Source organism: Phaseolus vulgaris, chromosome 6, assembly GCF_051622355.1.
Source record: "Phaseolus vulgaris cultivar YP4 chromosome 6, ASM5162235v1, whole genome shotgun sequence".
NCBI lineage: Eukaryota > Viridiplantae > Streptophyta > Magnoliopsida > Fabales > Fabaceae > Phaseolus > Phaseolus vulgaris.
The window spans coordinates 13,231,867-13,249,864 of NC_143503.1; the positions used below are offsets into that span (position 1 = coordinate 13,231,867).

At 45.6% G+C, this 17,998-nt stretch overlaps 13 non-coding genes across 13 annotated transcripts; all 13 read right to left on the reverse strand.

Annotated features, from left to right (window-relative positions):
- Positions 1-376: 376 nt before the first annotated feature.
- On the reverse strand, positions 377-495 carry LOC150027148 (5S ribosomal RNA). The gene has a single exon (XR_016521894.1). It is a non-coding gene; the product is annotated as a 5S ribosomal RNA (ribosomal RNA).
- Positions 496-953: 458 nt separating this feature from the next.
- Positions 954-1,072, reverse strand: LOC150027149 (5S ribosomal RNA). Its single transcript, XR_016521896.1, has one exon. It is a non-coding gene; the product is annotated as a 5S ribosomal RNA (ribosomal RNA).
- Positions 1,073-1,530: 458 nt separating this feature from the next.
- Positions 1,531-1,649, reverse strand: LOC150027150 (5S ribosomal RNA). Its single transcript, XR_016521897.1, has one exon. It is a non-coding gene; the product is annotated as a 5S ribosomal RNA (ribosomal RNA).
- A 458-nt stretch (positions 1,650-2,107) lies between these two features.
- On the reverse strand, positions 2,108-2,226 carry LOC150027151 (5S ribosomal RNA). Its single transcript, XR_016521898.1, has one exon. It is a non-coding gene; the product is annotated as a 5S ribosomal RNA (ribosomal RNA).
- Positions 2,227-2,684: 458 nt separating this feature from the next.
- LOC150027152 (5S ribosomal RNA) lies at positions 2,685-2,803 on the reverse strand. Its single transcript, XR_016521899.1, has one exon. It is a non-coding gene; the product is annotated as a 5S ribosomal RNA (ribosomal RNA).
- A 458-nt stretch (positions 2,804-3,261) lies between these two features.
- LOC150027153 (5S ribosomal RNA) lies at positions 3,262-3,380 on the reverse strand. Its single transcript, XR_016521900.1, has one exon. It is a non-coding gene; the product is annotated as a 5S ribosomal RNA (ribosomal RNA).
- A 458-nt stretch (positions 3,381-3,838) lies between these two features.
- On the reverse strand, positions 3,839-3,957 carry LOC150027154 (5S ribosomal RNA). The gene has a single exon (XR_016521901.1). It is a non-coding gene; the product is annotated as a 5S ribosomal RNA (ribosomal RNA).
- A 458-nt stretch (positions 3,958-4,415) lies between these two features.
- Positions 4,416-4,534, reverse strand: LOC150027155 (5S ribosomal RNA). Its single transcript, XR_016521902.1, has one exon. It is a non-coding gene; the product is annotated as a 5S ribosomal RNA (ribosomal RNA).
- A 458-nt stretch (positions 4,535-4,992) lies between these two features.
- On the reverse strand, positions 4,993-5,111 carry LOC150027156 (5S ribosomal RNA). The gene has a single exon (XR_016521903.1). It is a non-coding gene; the product is annotated as a 5S ribosomal RNA (ribosomal RNA).
- A 458-nt stretch (positions 5,112-5,569) lies between these two features.
- Positions 5,570-5,688, reverse strand: LOC150027157 (5S ribosomal RNA). The gene has a single exon (XR_016521904.1). It is a non-coding gene; the product is annotated as a 5S ribosomal RNA (ribosomal RNA).
- Positions 5,689-6,146: 458 nt separating this feature from the next.
- On the reverse strand, positions 6,147-6,265 carry LOC150027158 (5S ribosomal RNA). Its single transcript, XR_016521905.1, has one exon. It is a non-coding gene; the product is annotated as a 5S ribosomal RNA (ribosomal RNA).
- Positions 6,266-6,723: 458 nt separating this feature from the next.
- On the reverse strand, positions 6,724-6,842 carry LOC150027159 (5S ribosomal RNA). The gene has a single exon (XR_016521907.1). It is a non-coding gene; the product is annotated as a 5S ribosomal RNA (ribosomal RNA).
- A 458-nt stretch (positions 6,843-7,300) lies between these two features.
- Positions 7,301-7,419, reverse strand: LOC150027160 (5S ribosomal RNA). Its single transcript, XR_016521908.1, has one exon. It is a non-coding gene; the product is annotated as a 5S ribosomal RNA (ribosomal RNA).
- Positions 7,420-17,998: the final 10,579 nt, after the last annotated feature.

Genomic DNA, 17,998 nt, shown 5'->3' on the forward strand with positions numbered 1-17,998 from the left:
GATATACAAGATGGACGAACAAGGTAAGACGATTTTTGTAAAATGCATTAAAAATAGGTAGAAATTGAATTTTTGTCTAATTTTTTTTGTGGGATCTTGTTTTAGTGTATATTTGATGGAGGAGTCCTCAGATTGAACAGAATAGTGATAGATTTGGAGTTGCCAAAAATTATCGTGACTAAACTTCAAACGGTCATAACTTTTGATAGAGAAGTCGGATGGAGACGCGTTAAAAATGAAAGTTGTTCGAAACGTGGTAACGAATCTAGTTGCCAATTCCCGAAGGACAAGGACCCCCACAACTCGCAGTCACGAAAAAGGTGAACTCATCATGGTTTGATTGTATAGGCCAGGAGGAAGAACAGAACACAAAAAAGAAGTGCAACACGAGGACTTCCCAGGAGGTCACCCATCCTAGTACTACTCTCGCCCGAGCACGCTTGACTGCGGAGTTCTGATGGGATCCGGTGCATTAGTGCTGGTATGATCGCACCTGTCAAGTGCAGCGCGATCAATGCCTATATGGGTTTGCAAGTGGGCTTCAGTTTCAAATGGTTAAACACAAAATGGGTCTTGAGATATACAAGATGGACGAACAAGGTAAGACGATTTTTGTAAAATGCATTAAAAATAGGTAGAAATTGAATTTTTGTCTAATTTTTTTTGTGGGATCTTGTTTTAGTGTATATTTGATGGAGGAGTCCTCAGATTGAACAGAATAGTGATAGATTTGGAGTTGCCAAAAATTATCGTGACTAAACTTCAAACGGTCATAACTTTTGATAGAGAAGTCGGATGGAGACGCGTTAAAAATGAAAGTTGTTCGAAACGTGGTAACGAATCTAGTTGCCAATTCCCGAAGGACAAGGACCCCCACAACTCGCAGTCACGAAAAAGGTGAACTCATCATGGTTTGATTGTATAGGCCAGGAGGAAGAACAGAACACAAAAAAGAAGTGCAACACGAGGACTTCCCAGGAGGTCACCCATCCTAGTACTACTCTCGCCCGAGCACGCTTGACTGCGGAGTTCTGATGGGATCCGGTGCATTAGTGCTGGTATGATCGCACCTGTCAAGTGCAGCGCGATCAATGCCTATATGGGTTTGCAAGTGGGCTTCAGTTTCAAATGGTTAAACACAAAATGGGTCTTGAGATATACAAGATGGACGAACAAGGTAAGACGATTTTTGTAAAATGCATTAAAAATAGGTAGAAATTGAATTTTTGTCTAATTTTTTTTGTGGGATCTTGTTTTAGTGTATATTTGATGGAGGAGTCCTCAGATTGAACAGAATAGTGATAGATTTGGAGTTGCCAAAAATTATCGTGACTAAACTTCAAACGGTCATAACTTTTGATAGAGAAGTCGGATGGAGACGCGTTAAAAATGAAAGTTGTTCGAAACGTGGTAACGAATCTAGTTGCCAATTCCCGAAGGACAAGGACCCCCACAACTCGCAGTCACGAAAAAGGTGAACTCATCATGGTTTGATTGTATAGGCCAGGAGGAAGAACAGAACACAAAAAAGAAGTGCAACACGAGGACTTCCCAGGAGGTCACCCATCCTAGTACTACTCTCGCCCGAGCACGCTTGACTGCGGAGTTCTGATGGGATCCGGTGCATTAGTGCTGGTATGATCGCACCTGTCAAGTGCAGCGCGATCAATGCCTATATGGGTTTGCAAGTGGGCTTCAGTTTCAAATGGTTAAACACAAAATGGGTCTTGAGATATACAAGATGGACGAACAAGGTAAGACGATTTTTGTAAAATGCATTAAAAATAGGTAGAAATTGAATTTTTGTCTAATTTTTTTTGTGGGATCTTGTTTTAGTGTATATTTGATGGAGGAGTCCTCAGATTGAACAGAATAGTGATAGATTTGGAGTTGCCAAAAATTATCGTGACTAAACTTCAAACGGTCATAACTTTTGATAGAGAAGTCGGATGGAGACGCGTTAAAAATGAAAGTTGTTCGAAACGTGGTAACGAATCTAGTTGCCAATTCCCGAAGGACAAGGACCCCCACAACTCGCAGTCACGAAAAAGGTGAACTCATCATGGTTTGATTGTATAGGCCAGGAGGAAGAACAGAACACAAAAAAGAAGTGCAACACGAGGACTTCCCAGGAGGTCACCCATCCTAGTACTACTCTCGCCCGAGCACGCTTGACTGCGGAGTTCTGATGGGATCCGGTGCATTAGTGCTGGTATGATCGCACCTGTCAAGTGCAGCGCGATCAATGCCTATATGGGTTTGCAAGTGGGCTTCAGTTTCAAATGGTTAAACACAAAATGGGTCTTGAGATATACAAGATGGACGAACAAGGTAAGACGATTTTTGTAAAATGCATTAAAAATAGGTAGAAATTGAATTTTTGTCTAATTTTTTTTGTGGGATCTTGTTTTAGTGTATATTTGATGGAGGAGTCCTCAGATTGAACAGAATAGTGATAGATTTGGAGTTGCCAAAAATTATCGTGACTAAACTTCAAACGGTCATAACTTTTGATAGAGAAGTCGGATGGAGACGCGTTAAAAATGAAAGTTGTTCGAAACGTGGTAACGAATCTAGTTGCCAATTCCCGAAGGACAAGGACCCCCACAACTCGCAGTCACGAAAAAGGTGAACTCATCATGGTTTGATTGTATAGGCCAGGAGGAAGAACAGAACACAAAAAAGAAGTGCAACACGAGGACTTCCCAGGAGGTCACCCATCCTAGTACTACTCTCGCCCGAGCACGCTTGACTGCGGAGTTCTGATGGGATCCGGTGCATTAGTGCTGGTATGATCGCACCTGTCAAGTGCAGCGCGATCAATGCCTATATGGGTTTGCAAGTGGGCTTCAGTTTCAAATGGTTAAACACAAAATGGGTCTTGAGATATACAAGATGGACGAACAAGGTAAGACGATTTTTGTAAAATGCATTAAAAATAGGTAGAAATTGAATTTTTGTCTAATTTTTTTTGTGGGATCTTGTTTTAGTGTATATTTGATGGAGGAGTCCTCAGATTGAACAGAATAGTGATAGATTTGGAGTTGCCAAAAATTATCGTGACTAAACTTCAAACGGTCATAACTTTTGATAGAGAAGTCGGATGGAGACGCGTTAAAAATGAAAGTTGTTCGAAACGTGGTAACGAATCTAGTTGCCAATTCCCGAAGGACAAGGACCCCCACAACTCGCAGTCACGAAAAAGGTGAACTCATCATGGTTTGATTGTATAGGCCAGGAGGAAGAACAGAACACAAAAAAGAAGTGCAACACGAGGACTTCCCAGGAGGTCACCCATCCTAGTACTACTCTCGCCCGAGCACGCTTGACTGCGGAGTTCTGATGGGATCCGGTGCATTAGTGCTGGTATGATCGCACCTGTCAAGTGCAGCGCGATCAATGCCTATATGGGTTTGCAAGTGGGCTTCAGTTTCAAATGGTTAAACACAAAATGGGTCTTGAGATATACAAGATGGACGAACAAGGTAAGACGATTTTTGTAAAATGCATTAAAAATAGGTAGAAATTGAATTTTTGTCTAATTTTTTTTGTGGGATCTTGTTTTAGTGTATATTTGATGGAGGAGTCCTCAGATTGAACAGAATAGTGATAGATTTGGAGTTGCCAAAAATTATCGTGACTAAACTTCAAACGGTCATAACTTTTGATAGAGAAGTCGGATGGAGACGCGTTAAAAATGAAAGTTGTTCGAAACGTGGTAACGAATCTAGTTGCCAATTCCCGAAGGACAAGGACCCCCACAACTCGCAGTCACGAAAAAGGTGAACTCATCATGGTTTGATTGTATAGGCCAGGAGGAAGAACAGAACACAAAAAAGAAGTGCAACACGAGGACTTCCCAGGAGGTCACCCATCCTAGTACTACTCTCGCCCGAGCACGCTTGACTGCGGAGTTCTGATGGGATCCGGTGCATTAGTGCTGGTATGATCGCACCTGTCAAGTGCAGCGCGATCAATGCCTATATGGGTTTGCAAGTGGGCTTCAGTTTCAAATGGTTAAACACAAAATGGGTCTTGAGATATACAAGATGGACGAACAAGGTAAGACGATTTTTGTAAAATGCATTAAAAATAGGTAGAAATTGAATTTTTGTCTAATTTTTTTTGTGGGATCTTGTTTTAGTGTATATTTGATGGAGGAGTCCTCAGATTGAACAGAATAGTGATAGATTTGGAGTTGCCAAAAATTATCGTGACTAAACTTCAAACGGTCATAACTTTTGATAGAGAAGTCGGATGGAGACGCGTTAAAAATGAAAGTTGTTCGAAACGTGGTAACGAATCTAGTTGCCAATTCCCGAAGGACAAGGACCCCCACAACTCGCAGTCACGAAAAAGGTGAACTCATCATGGTTTGATTGTATAGGCCAGGAGGAAGAACAGAACACAAAAAAGAAGTGCAACACGAGGACTTCCCAGGAGGTCACCCATCCTAGTACTACTCTCGCCCGAGCACGCTTGACTGCGGAGTTCTGATGGGATCCGGTGCATTAGTGCTGGTATGATCGCACCTGTCAAGTGCAGCGCGATCAATGCCTATATGGGTTTGCAAGTGGGCTTCAGTTTCAAATGGTTAAACACAAAATGGGTCTTGAGATATACAAGATGGACGAACAAGGTAAGACGATTTTTGTAAAATGCATTAAAAATAGGTAGAAATTGAATTTTTGTCTAATTTTTTTTGTGGGATCTTGTTTTAGTGTATATTTGATGGAGGAGTCCTCAGATTGAACAGAATAGTGATAGATTTGGAGTTGCCAAAAATTATCGTGACTAAACTTCAAACGGTCATAACTTTTGATAGAGAAGTCGGATGGAGACGCGTTAAAAATGAAAGTTGTTCGAAACGTGGTAACGAATCTAGTTGCCAATTCCCGAAGGACAAGGACCCCCACAACTCGCAGTCACGAAAAAGGTGAACTCATCATGGTTTGATTGTATAGGCCAGGAGGAAGAACAGAACACAAAAAAGAAGTGCAACACGAGGACTTCCCAGGAGGTCACCCATCCTAGTACTACTCTCGCCCGAGCACGCTTGACTGCGGAGTTCTGATGGGATCCGGTGCATTAGTGCTGGTATGATCGCACCTGTCAAGTGCAGCGCGATCAATGCCTATATGGGTTTGCAAGTGGGCTTCAGTTTCAAATGGTTAAACACAAAATGGGTCTTGAGATATACAAGATGGACGAACAAGGTAAGACGATTTTTGTAAAATGCATTAAAAATAGGTAGAAATTGAATTTTTGTCTAATTTTTTTTGTGGGATCTTGTTTTAGTGTATATTTGATGGAGGAGTCCTCAGATTGAACAGAATAGTGATAGATTTGGAGTTGCCAAAAATTATCGTGACTAAACTTCAAACGGTCATAACTTTTGATAGAGAAGTCGGATGGAGACGCGTTAAAAATGAAAGTTGTTCGAAACGTGGTAACGAATCTAGTTGCCAATTCCCGAAGGACAAGGACCCCCACAACTCGCAGTCACGAAAAAGGTGAACTCATCATGGTTTGATTGTATAGGCCAGGAGGAAGAACAGAACACAAAAAAGAAGTGCAACACGAGGACTTCCCAGGAGGTCACCCATCCTAGTACTACTCTCGCCCGAGCACGCTTGACTGCGGAGTTCTGATGGGATCCGGTGCATTAGTGCTGGTATGATCGCACCTGTCAAGTGCAGCGCGATCAATGCCTATATGGGTTTGCAAGTGGGCTTCAGTTTCAAATGGTTAAACACAAAATGGGTCTTGAGATATACAAGATGGACGAACAAGGTAAGACGATTTTTGTAAAATGCATTAAAAATAGGTAGAAATTGAATTTTTGTCTAATTTTTTTTGTGGGATCTTGTTTTAGTGTATATTTGATGGAGGAGTCCTCAGATTGAACAGAATAGTGATAGATTTGGAGTTGCCAAAAATTATCGTGACTAAACTTCAAACGGTCATAACTTTTGATAGAGAAGTCGGATGGAGACGCGTTAAAAATGAAAGTTGTTCGAAACGTGGTAACGAATCTAGTTGCCAATTCCCGAAGGACAAGGACCCCCACAACTCGCAGTCACGAAAAAGGTGAACTCATCATGGTTTGATTGTATAGGCCAGGAGGAAGAACAGAACACAAAAAAGAAGTGCAACACGAGGACTTCCCAGGAGGTCACCCATCCTAGTACTACTCTCGCCCGAGCACGCTTGACTGCGGAGTTCTGATGGGATCCGGTGCATTAGTGCTGGTATGATCGCACCTGTCAAGTGCAGCGCGATCAATGCCTATATGGGTTTGCAAGTGGGCTTCAGTTTCAAATGGTTAAACACAAAATGGGTCTTGAGATATACAAGATGGACGAACAAGGTAAGACGATTTTTGTAAAATGCATTAAAAATAGGTAGAAATTGAATTTTTGTCTAATTTTTTTTGTGGGATCTTGTTTTAGTGTATATTTGATGGAGGAGTCCTCAGATTGAACAGAATAGTGATAGATTTGGAGTTGCCAAAAATTATCGTGACTAAACTTCAAACGGTCATAACTTTTGATAGAGAAGTCGGATGGAGACGCGTTAAAAATGAAAGTTGTTCGAAACGTGGTAACGAATCTAGTTGCCAATTCCCGAAGGACAAGGACCCCCACAACTCGCAGTCACGAAAAAGGTGAACTCATCATGGTTTGATTGTATAGGCCAGGAGGAAGAACAGAACACAAAAAAGAAGTGCAACACGAGGACTTCCCAGGAGGTCACCCATCCTAGTACTACTCTCGCCCGAGCACGCTTGACTGCGGAGTTCTGATGGGATCCGGTGCATTAGTGCTGGTATGATCGCACCTGTCAAGTGCAGCGCGATCAATGCCTATATGGGTTTGCAAGTGGGCTTCAGTTTCAAATGGTTAAACACAAAATGGGTCTTGAGATATACAAGATGGACGAACAAGGTAAGACGATTTTTGTAAAATGCATTAAAAATAGGTAGAAATTGAATTTTTGTCTAATTTTTTTTGTGGGATCTTGTTTTAGTGTATATTTGATGGAGGAGTCCTCAGATTGAACAGAATAGTGATAGATTTGGAGTTGCCAAAAATTATCGTGACTAAACTTCAAACGGTCATAACTTTTGATAGAGAAGTCGGATGGAGACGCGTTAAAAATGAAAGTTGTTCGAAACGTGGTAACGAATCTAGTTGCCAATTCCCGAAGGACAAGGACCCCCACAACTCGCAGTCACGAAAAAGGTGAACTCATCATGGTTTGATTGTATAGGCCAGGAGGAAGAACAGAACACAAAAAAGAAGTGCAACACGAGGACTTCCCAGGAGGTCACCCATCCTAGTACTACTCTCGCCCGAGCACGCTTGACTGCGGAGTTCTGATGGGATCCGGTGCATTAGTGCTGGTATGATCGCACCTGTCAAGTGCAGCGCGATCAATGCCTATATGGGTTTGCAAGTGGGCTTCAGTTTCAAATGGTTAAACACAAAATGGGTCTTGAGATATACAAGATGGACGAACAAGGTAAGACGATTTTTGTAAAATGCATTAAAAATAGGTAGAAATTGAATTTTTGTCTAATTTTTTTTGTGGGATCTTGTTTTAGTGTATATTTGATGGAGGAGTCCTCAGATTGAACAGAATAGTGATAGATTTGGAGTTGCCAAAAATTATCGTGACTAAACTTCAAACGGTCATAACTTTTGATAGAGAAGTCGGATGGAGACGCGTTAAAAATGAAAGTTGTTCGAAACGTGGTAACGAATCTAGTTGCCAATTCCCGTAGGGGATTGGCCGTACCAAAATTCCAAAAATCCATCATTTACTATCATATTTTTATTTTTTAGTATTTTTTGTGTATTTTTTAGGTATATTGAGGTTTTAGTTCTCATACTTACACTTATCAGAAAATCCCAAAATTTGACATCATGATTTTTTGTATAAATTAGATTTTTATCAAACCATTATGATGACATTACATTCAGAAATTTATTTATTACTCATATATTACACCACATAATCTTATGTGTGTTCTAATTTGAAATATTATTATTTTAGTTTTTATTATGGATATAACATGTTGAGTGGGGGGAGAAATGCAAGTGCAAATGCAAATTCAAAGAAACTCACTCGGATTTAAGGTAACCATCTATAACACTTTACAATTACATCAAACTTTTCCATATATTTATAAAACTTTTTCTTCTCTTTATTTAAATTATGATATTACATGTATTATTGTTTTGGAAAATAATAATAAAAACTTCAAAAAAAACACTTATAACGAAGGTTGTCCACTAGAACCATATATAAAAGCATTTATAACGACAATTGTAGAGGGGAATGGTCGTTATAAGTGTATTTTTTTTAAAATTATTCTTATTTGGTAGAACAACGATGATTCTAGAATTTTCGTTAAAGTGGTTTGGTTTTATAACGACGGTTCTGAAACCTTCGTTTTAAACAAGTGATTTATACCGACACTCGCAATAACGACGGTTCTGAAACTGTCTTTATATGACCTTTTTAACCGTCGTTAATGACCTGTTTTGTACTACTGACATAGATAGAAGACTGTCAAAGCAACTAGGGAACCATCACGATTGAGTGATTCCAGTACTGTAATTTTAAATCTATAAACTAAAAATCAAAATAAGATTTGTACAATTCAATAAGTCTCAAATTGAATTAGCTGAATAATTTCCTCCAACTTCAACCATTACATCTATTTCATCACTTCACCATTCATCTATTGTTACAGAAAAAAAACTGAAAGTAAAAATGTTCTACTGCTGTAATGCATGACCAAATAAATAAGTTCTTTACACAATTAACTACATACAAACAACTCATTAAAAAGCAAGCAGGGCAAAATACGATTAAAAAGAATCCTTGCACTGCCTCAGTGCCTTTGACACACAAGTTTACTTCTTAGTGAATAGTTACTGAGATTCATTTTTCAACTCTTATTATTATATATAGAACCTCTGTCAATAAGTTGGTTGGTTGGTTTTGTTAGCTTTGATATCAAAATTCACTTGCATCATGTATCTATTACAAAAGTTGACAAAATCAAAATTGAAATGATCTAGTTTTCCACATTTTATGTTAAAATCATGTAGGAAAAATATAAACTTGTAATAAAAAGACATGACAAGGGATAATTATTTATCCATTAAGAAAATATTTTCAACACCTAGTACTCTTCATTTAACCCCATATTACAGAAAGAACAATTGTTATAAATATATTACAAGATAATTGTTCTGTCCGGTTGACTTGGGACGTCTTTGTGCACAGTCTCACCCGTCAGCTAGGGACTCCTTCCCACTGGTTACCTGTGGATTCCTGCAAAGAAGGACAAAAGGGCGCCCTAGCGGCCGTTTGCACTCTGACGCTCAAGTCAACCAGCAAGAAACACCAAAACTATGCACCTCCGTATCGGAGCACCGTGAGCGGCACTCTGAAGGTGGTCAAAAGAAACTGTCTCTAGTGTATATTTTCTCGTTCTGGCAAAGATCCTTCCCTAGTCCCTTGTGCGTCACCTCAAAGGCTCGAGCAAGCAACTAGAGTGCTTCTGGAAAATTTGCCAAAAGTTCGAACCCCGTTCCCAACATTCCAGGCGCTATTTAAGCTACTCCAGCCTTTAAAGCGCCTTAAAGCGCATTTAATTATAAAACGCTCAGCGCATTTAAGACGTTTAAACCGCTTGGGAGCATTTATAGTACCTTAAACGCTCGAAACAGAAACTGTATTAAATAACTTTAATTACCTTGTACCTGACAAAATGGCGTTTCTATTCTGACTTGGCTGCTGTACACGTGGAGGGCCTCACAGCACCGTTACCCTATCTAAGGGTATTTCCTCGTGTGTGTCCTCCTTCCTGGGAGTGCAACTGCGCGAGGGGTGACTTTTTGGGCGCCAACTCATGCCTCCAAGCCTCTAGTCACTCACTGTGAGAGCGTATCTACCTTCCTCTCGCACCCTGCACCTGGCTGCCCCCGGGCATGACCCCTCTCCCGGGTCGTATCTATCCCAAGGGCGTCTCTGGGGCGACAGGGGTACTTCACGAGTCAGGTTGCTCTACACTGGCGCTATCTCTATGGCCTTGAAGCCACCTTTCTCTTTTCTTTAACACTGCCCCCTGGTTGTCGGGGTTTGAGGCCTTCCCACGGCGTCACCCCGTCCATGGTCTTTCCTACCCATGGGTATCGGGAAGCAACACCGGGGCTGCCTTGCTCTTATGTCATTTTACCTTGGCGATGCCTACTAGGCGACGCCTTATCTTGGCGACGCTTCCTCTTGGCGACGCCCCGTCTGGGTAATGCTTGCACTTGGCGTCACCCCACCTGGGCGACGCCTTTCGTTGACTTTGACCTTGATGTTGACTTTGACCATGATAATGTCAACGCCTGGGTACGGGACGGTACAATAACTAAGTAGTACATTGAAAAGAAATCCTTGTTTGCAATGTTTACCCCTCTAATCTCATATGATTAATTTTACAACTTCAAAAAATCAAGAGTACTCTCAAAGTCACCAAATCAACACTTCTCTGATGGAGATCAAGCTCAAGTGGACATGGAGGCCAATCAACAAGATCAAGAAGAGGTAGAGGCACAAGTAGAAGACGCCCATGGAGGTCAAAGCCCACCTCAAAGGCTTACAAGAAGCTTGTTCAAAGCTTTAGGAGCTAGGGGACAATTATTTTCTCTTTTTGTAATTTCTTTGGTTGAAGGTGCTTAGAGGGAAACATTAGAAACCTCTATTGTTATAGCATCTTTTAGGCTTTAGTTAGGAGCTTTAGGAGGGGGGTGCGTTAGTAGATAGGTGTAGGACTAGAATAGGAGGTGCCAAAGTGAAGGAAGAGGTCACACCTTCCTCATGCATTGTTTTTTGGCGCCGATTCTAGAAGCTTTTTAGGAGGGAGTTTTTGAATTTGTGTAGCTTGCATTTCAGCACCTGTTCCGTCCGGTTGACCGGGACGTCTTCGTGCACGACCTCAACAGTCAGCTGGGGACTCCTTCCCGCTAGTTGCCCGTGAATTCCTGCAAAAAAGAGGACAAAGAGGCGCCCTAGCGGCCGTGTGCACTCCGACGCTCAAGTCAGCCAGCAAGAAACACCAAAAAACTGTCCACCCACGTATCTGAGCGCCGCGTATGGCACTCTGAAGGTGGTAAAAGAAATGTGTATATGTGTGTGTGTTGTCTCCTTCAGGCAAAAATATTCTCCGGTCACTTGTACGTAGCCTTAAAGCACGGGCAAGCAACCAAAGAGTTTCTCGTAAATTTGCCAAAGGTTCCAACCCTTTTTCCGACATTCTCAGCGCTATTTAAACTGTCCCCAGCATTTAAAGCGCCTTAAAGCGCCTTTAATCTCAAACGTAACGCACTCATTAAAGCGCTTAATTACGAAACGTAGCGCATTTAAGACGTTGAAACACTTGGGAGTCATAATAGTACCTGAATGCTCGAAAGGGAAACTGTATTGAATATCTTTAATTACCTGGCACCTGACTAGAGGGTGTTTCTATTCCGGCATGGTTGTCGTACACGTGGAGGGCCTCACGACGCCATGACCCCATCTGGGGGCGTTTCTGCCCATCTGGGGACGTTTCTACGTGTGGGTCCTCCTGCTTGGGAGTGCTGCTGCGCTAGGGGTGGCTTTTTGGGTGCCAACTCATGCTCCCAAGTATCTAGCCACTTACTCTGAGAGCGTATCTGCCTTCCTCTCGCACCCTGCACCCGGTTATCCTGGGCGTGACCTTCCTCTTGGGTCGTATCTGTCCCTGATCCGATCGGTCATCGGTAGTCGATGACGTCAGCATCAGAGAACCACGTGGACCACTCGCAGGGTGACACGTGGACCAGGTGGCAGAGAGGTAGGGAGACGATCGCCAAGAGAGGTGATCGGTGGTCAGTAACCAAGTTACCACCGACAGATCAGGCGGCAGAGAGGTCGGGGGATAGATCACCCAGAATAGTGATCGGTGGTCAGTAGCCAAGTGACCACCGGCAGACCAGTTCCCAGACTCGCGCCTGGAGGCAGAGCGCGAGTAGCGAATAAACACTGATCAGTCATCGGGTGTATTGTCATCGGGGTCTCGTGTTACACGCAGTTAAACTGGGACTAAGGTTCCCAGCGAGAGCGTTACGCATGGACCTCGCATGAGCACACCTCAAGGAATCATGCACGAGAGTGGCCCGAGGGAACTAGTAAGCCAGTCAGTGATTGGTGATTCCCTCAACCCATTACGTGCGTGTCATCCAGAAGGGTAAGTCGCCTACACAGAGAGTAACGTTCGGTGAGTGCGCCTAGACCAGCCACACCCGACGACTACTCCTAAGAGTGTGCAATTTACCCAGATAAGAGAAGCATCCTAAGTTACTCCGCAAGGGCGTAGCTTAGGCGGACAAAGAGAGGCGCTAGAGCCCTTCCAGTAAGTGACACATGTGTGGTTAGATGTGAGTTGCAGGCCTCCACGTGTCACCATCTGAGAGGGGTGCGGTCCAGACAAAAGAGCACTCCGTACCGCTAAAGGTACAGACAGGCGCAGCCAAGCGCAGACATGCGCAGACTCTCACGCTCCCCATTGCTGATTCTGAAGGTACGCTTTCTCTGAAAAGCACGACAGGGTTCTGACACATGCCAGAAAAGCGTAACAGAATTCTGTCATGCCCAGAAGCAGGGAAAGAGAGATAAAAGGCAGAATCAGAGTGAGAGTGGAGGGAGAGGAAAAACAGAGTGCAAGTTTTTCTCACACACACATTACTAGTTTCCAGTTTCTGGTGGTTCTGTTGAACTAACTTGATCGTCGGAGTGCAAACGGCCGCTAGAGGCGCCGTCTGTGTATTTTGCAGGTCACATTTTGAAGACATCTGAGAGAAAGTTCAGAAGGTGATTCTTCAGGAAACGCAGTCGCGAAGACAGGGCAGAGAGTGTTACGAAGCGATTCACCCACGTTCAAGTTGCCGGCTGGATCAGTCCCGAAGGCGTCTCTGGGGCGGCAGGGGTACTTCGCGAGTCAGGCTGCCCTTCACTGGTACTATCACTATGGCCTTGAAGCCACCTTTTCTTTCTCTCTATCACTTCCCCGAGATATCGGGACCTGAGGCTTTCCCACGGCGTCGCTCCCTCCATGGTCTTTCCTACCCATGGGTATCGGGGAACCACACCGTGATTGCCTTACTTTAGCACTGTTTGATCTGGCGACGCCCTCACCTGGGCGACGCCTTCACCTAGGCGACGCCTTCACTTGGGCGACGCCTTCACCTAGGTGACGCCTTTACCTAGGCGACGCCTTCACCTAGGCGACGCCTTTACCTAGGCGACGCCTTCACCTAGGCGACACCTTCACCTAGGCGACGCCTTGCGTTGACTTTGACTCTTCAGCCGTTGACTTTGACCTTAACTTAGTCAACGCCCCGATACGGGACGGTACACAAGCCCCCCAGTCTTAAGCCGAAGACTTGTCTTCAGCGCAAAGACTAAAGCCTTGCCCCCGCCATCCACGTGCCTTCCTGATGACGTGTCATTCTCTGCTGACTCAGCAATTTTTTCGAATTACTGACGCGACATTTTCTGAACCACAGGGGTATTCTTAATGACCGATTGGACATTCCCTGAAATGGGGATGATAAAACCTTTTGGGCTACCCTTGATCGCGCGCCACGTGGCCCATCGCGTGGTCCTCCTTTAGAGACCTTTGCGTTTTCCCTGGGCAATCGACCCTCTGACGCGTGGCCCGATCCTGCGGCCCTTAGTTAGCGCCTCTTGAGTTGCGAAATGTAACGTTTAAGTTACTCCAAACCCCGCGCTCACCCTACTGTTACATCCATTCCCTCTGTATCCTCGCACTGTTCATCTTCTTCAAACCCCTTTTCTCTGCAATTGCGATTCTCTCCTTCCTGCGTTCTCCTACTGCCTCCATTTCAACAGCAAAGGTATGGTTTCGAGCACTCACGACTCTTCCCTTTCGTCGCATTGTAGGAAACTGCCTGGGACTGTTGTTATTTTCGTATTTCTCTGGATATTGATTGTATGCTTCGTTGTTCCTTTCGCTTCCCTTCGTTCTCTTGTGGGTAGGGCGCTCCTAGGGTTCTTCCATTTTCCCCTTTTCTTCTCCCCAACCCCTTTTCTCGGAACCCTTTCTTTCTCTTTTGATCTTCAGCATCGGCATTGATGGCGAAAACCAAGACCACCGCGCCTCCCCCGTTCCCTAAGTCTCATTATAAGGGCGAATATGACTGGGCCCCCGACGAACTTCTGGACGAATGTTCCCTCCTGAACTCCGTTGAGGACGTGGAGGCCCACAGGGGGGACCCTGCTCTCTATAACTTCAATGCTTTCCACAAAAGCCACAACTCCCAAGTCCTGGTAAGCCGGGTGCGACCTGGGATGCCCGTTTGCGCGGACTCACGGGATACTGGGGGATGCCCTTTCTTCTTCCTCTATCAAATGGTGCTCAAAAGGGTGGGCCTGCGTCTGCCCCTCACTCCCTTCGAAAAAGAGCTACTGACAGAGATAAACACTGCTCCCGCCCAACTTCATCCCAACAGTTGGGCTTTCGTGAGGGGGTTCCAAATTCTCTGCGGCTATCTAGGTGTTCCCTCCTCTGTGGACGTTTTTCTTCACTTCTTCGAGGTAAAGAAGCAAGGGAAAAGCCTTTGGATGAGCTTTTCTGGGATCGCCGGGCGCATCATCCTTACGCTCTTCCAGAATTCGTTCAAAGGATGGAAGGGGAAATTTTTCAAGGTACGCGCGACCAAGCGCGATCCTACCATTCTAGAGGGCTTTCCCCTGTACTGGACAGACAAACCCATAACTATGAAGCCCTTGGCTCTGGACGAACTTGCCCCGCCTGACCGGGATGTATGCAAAGCCTTGGCGGGACTGGGGATAGTCTTCGATACTGCCAAGCTCATCGCGAACGAATTCAATGCCCATGGGCTTTCTACCTACTTCGGTATTTGCCCTTGGTGATTTATGATGCATTAGTTGTTGTTTGGCTATAGAGTCTTCCTTCTGATTCATCTGAATCAAACTGATGCTACCTGTTCGCTGTACAATGTTACATGCATTTCACATCTCTTCATGTATTGTGAATTCACATAACTGCTCTAGTACTAATCCTTGCTGTTTGGCCTGTCTTGATGTAGGATCGGTGATGGGCGCTTCCAAAAGAATAATGTTGGCGAAAGCACTGAAGGAGGCTCGTGCCGCCAAGGCAGGCGCCTCCTCCAGCCCTGCTGCCAATCCGGTTCTCCCACCGGCTCCGTCACCGCCACCTCCAGTCACCGCTGAAGCTCCTTCTAGCCCATCTCCGACGTCTCCACCTGGCTCCAAAGTGCTTCCGACTCCCAATTCTCCTCCGCCTATCGCCGCCGTTCCCCTAGCTGCGGCCTCGTCACTAGCTCCAACCCCTCTCGACAAAGGGAAAAGGGTTTTGGAGATTCTGTCAGATGATGAGGAATCAGAAGGCGTGGCACCCTTCAGGAGGAGAAAATCCGCGCGGGTTCCTCTTCTGGTAGAGACGCCGCCGTAGGGAGGGAACCCCTTTATGGACAACCCTCCAAGCGCAACCTCACTCCCTCCTATGATTCTCCAAGAGGAAAGGGGCGAAGGCGCCGAATCTGCCCCGCCTCTGCCGCCGCCAGAAACCACTGCTTCCCCGGCTCCCAACGCTGCCGCCCCCGACTTCATCGCCATCCCCCCTCCAATCATGCATCTGACGAGGGGTTTCAGTGGCGGGACTATGCCAGAAGGTACCGACAGGAGGGAAGGTATGCCTTTCTATTTGGGGGCCTTCTTGGCGGTGGCTCTTGAATGGCGCTCCCAGGCCAGAAACGCTGTCTTGCAAGCTCAAACTCTCCAGGCCTTGGAAACAAAGGCAACTACCCTGGAAGAGGAAATGAAGACCCTGGGACGCCAGAACGAAGCTTATTGTTCCTCTCTGAAACAAGCACAAGAGTCCAGAGCAGAAACTGAGAGGAAACTGGCAGAGGCCTTGGAGCTCCAGGCTGACTTCTACGCTCGTGAAGTTGCTCTCCAAGTACAGGTAGCGGGTCTTTAGGAATTGGTCAAAGCGGACGCAGAAACTCAAAAGGACCTGAAGGACCGTTGCTGTGAACAAACTGCCAAGGCGGAGCGGATGGAGGGGGAAATGGCCACCCAGGCCAAAGCTATGGACCTTCTTCGCGCTGACTACGACAAACTACAGGTCGAGGTCAGCCGGCTTCGCGTGGAGAAAGAGGCTCTGGAGAAACAAGTGGCCTCTGGAGACGCCACCATTGAGGAACTGGAGAAGGAGAAAAAGTCCCTTATCCAGGAGATGGCGGGTACCTTCGAGGAGGGGTTCCAAGAGGCCCTAACCCAGGCGTCCTGCGAGAATCCTGGCGTCAACCTGTCGAACTGCGACCCCACACACCACGTTGTTGACGGGAAGGTCGTGCCCATGGACTTGAACGACTGAACCGCTGCTTCTCATCCGCCACCTTCTTCTTCAAGCTCAACTCTTCATTCTTTACCTTCGTTTTTTTGATTTTATCTGTCAAAACTTGTAATTCTTTGAACTATCTGTACTCTTGTCACTGATTTAGGATGTCCGTATGGTTGCATTTATTTCTTTGCCACATACGATTCTGTCTATGCGATCTCATTCTCTTTTCCCTCCACACGCTTCGACTATTTTATCCGCGTTCTGCCCATTTCTTTCACTTCGTTGGGCGGTTTGGTATGATCGGGAAAGGTTGCGCGCCAACCCTCACGCCCATGGAGAGGCTCACTTAGTGACGCCGTATCGTCCTCGGGACGTCTCTGATACCGAAAGGTCTTTTCCTTAATCTCTAACGCTCGGCGCCCACGCCTAAGGAGAGGCCTGCTAGAGCAGCACCGTATCGTCCCGGGTGTCTAAAACGCCGAGTGCTGTGGGGGGGTTTGTTCCCTCCATGGTCTTTCCTTCCCATAGGTATCGGGGAACACCCTGCCAGTGACTCGCTGGCGCTCGGCGGTCTCGCCTCCCTCCACAGTCTTTCCTACCTGTGGGTATCGGGGAGGCGACGCCTGTGACTAACTTTGCTTTTCTTTGCTTTCGTCTCCCTCCACAGTCTTTCCTACCTGTGGGTATCGGGGAGGCGACGCCTGTGACTAACTTTGCTTTTCTTTGCTTTCGTCTCCCTCCACAGTCTTTCCTACCTGTGGGTATCGGGGAGGCGACGCCTGTGACTAACTTTGCTTTTCTTTGCTTTCGTCTCCCTCCACAGTCTTTCCTACCTGTGGGTATCGGGGAGGCGACGCCAGTCGGTATTTGGGTTGGCGACGCCCGCGACATCTCGCGCTGTCGTCGCCCTTTACGTCCTTCCTGGCAACGCCTCGGGCGTTACCTTTACCTCGACATTGACCTTAACTCTTGCCTTGGTCAACGCCTGATAACAGCGAAAAGCCCAAGGCTTTGTCTGTGCCATCCACGTGGCGCTCCTTGTATAGCTGATGGGACCTTCTGTCATTCGACTTGATCCACGTGGCGCTACTTGTATGGTTTGTGGGACATTCGGTCATTTCATCAAGTCCTGACTCCTGCTATGCCCCTGACTCATTTTCGACGGCGGATCGTACCATTGGATATTCTGTTGACGGGACATTTTCTGATTTAAACCAGTGGTGCCAGCGTCATCCTTTCATCTTCTGCCACGTGTATCAATCGTGCGGTGCATCCATTCACGTCGTTTGGCGCTCTAACCGCTTTATTTAACTCTTCAAGCTCTGGAACTATCTTCATCGTTTTCTCACTCTTCATAACCTACTTGCGTTCTTTCTTCTTGCACCCTTTCTTCTTGCACCCTTTCTTCTCCGTCGAAGGGCTGTTCTAACCTTCGCTCCCCTCGCTCAACTCTTGCATTTCTAGCCATCCTGATCTTGTTAAAGAATGTCTTCTCACGATGCTTCCTCCAGGGTCCGTCCCAAAGACTTGTACCCTTGGGCCTCGAGCGAACTTCTTGAT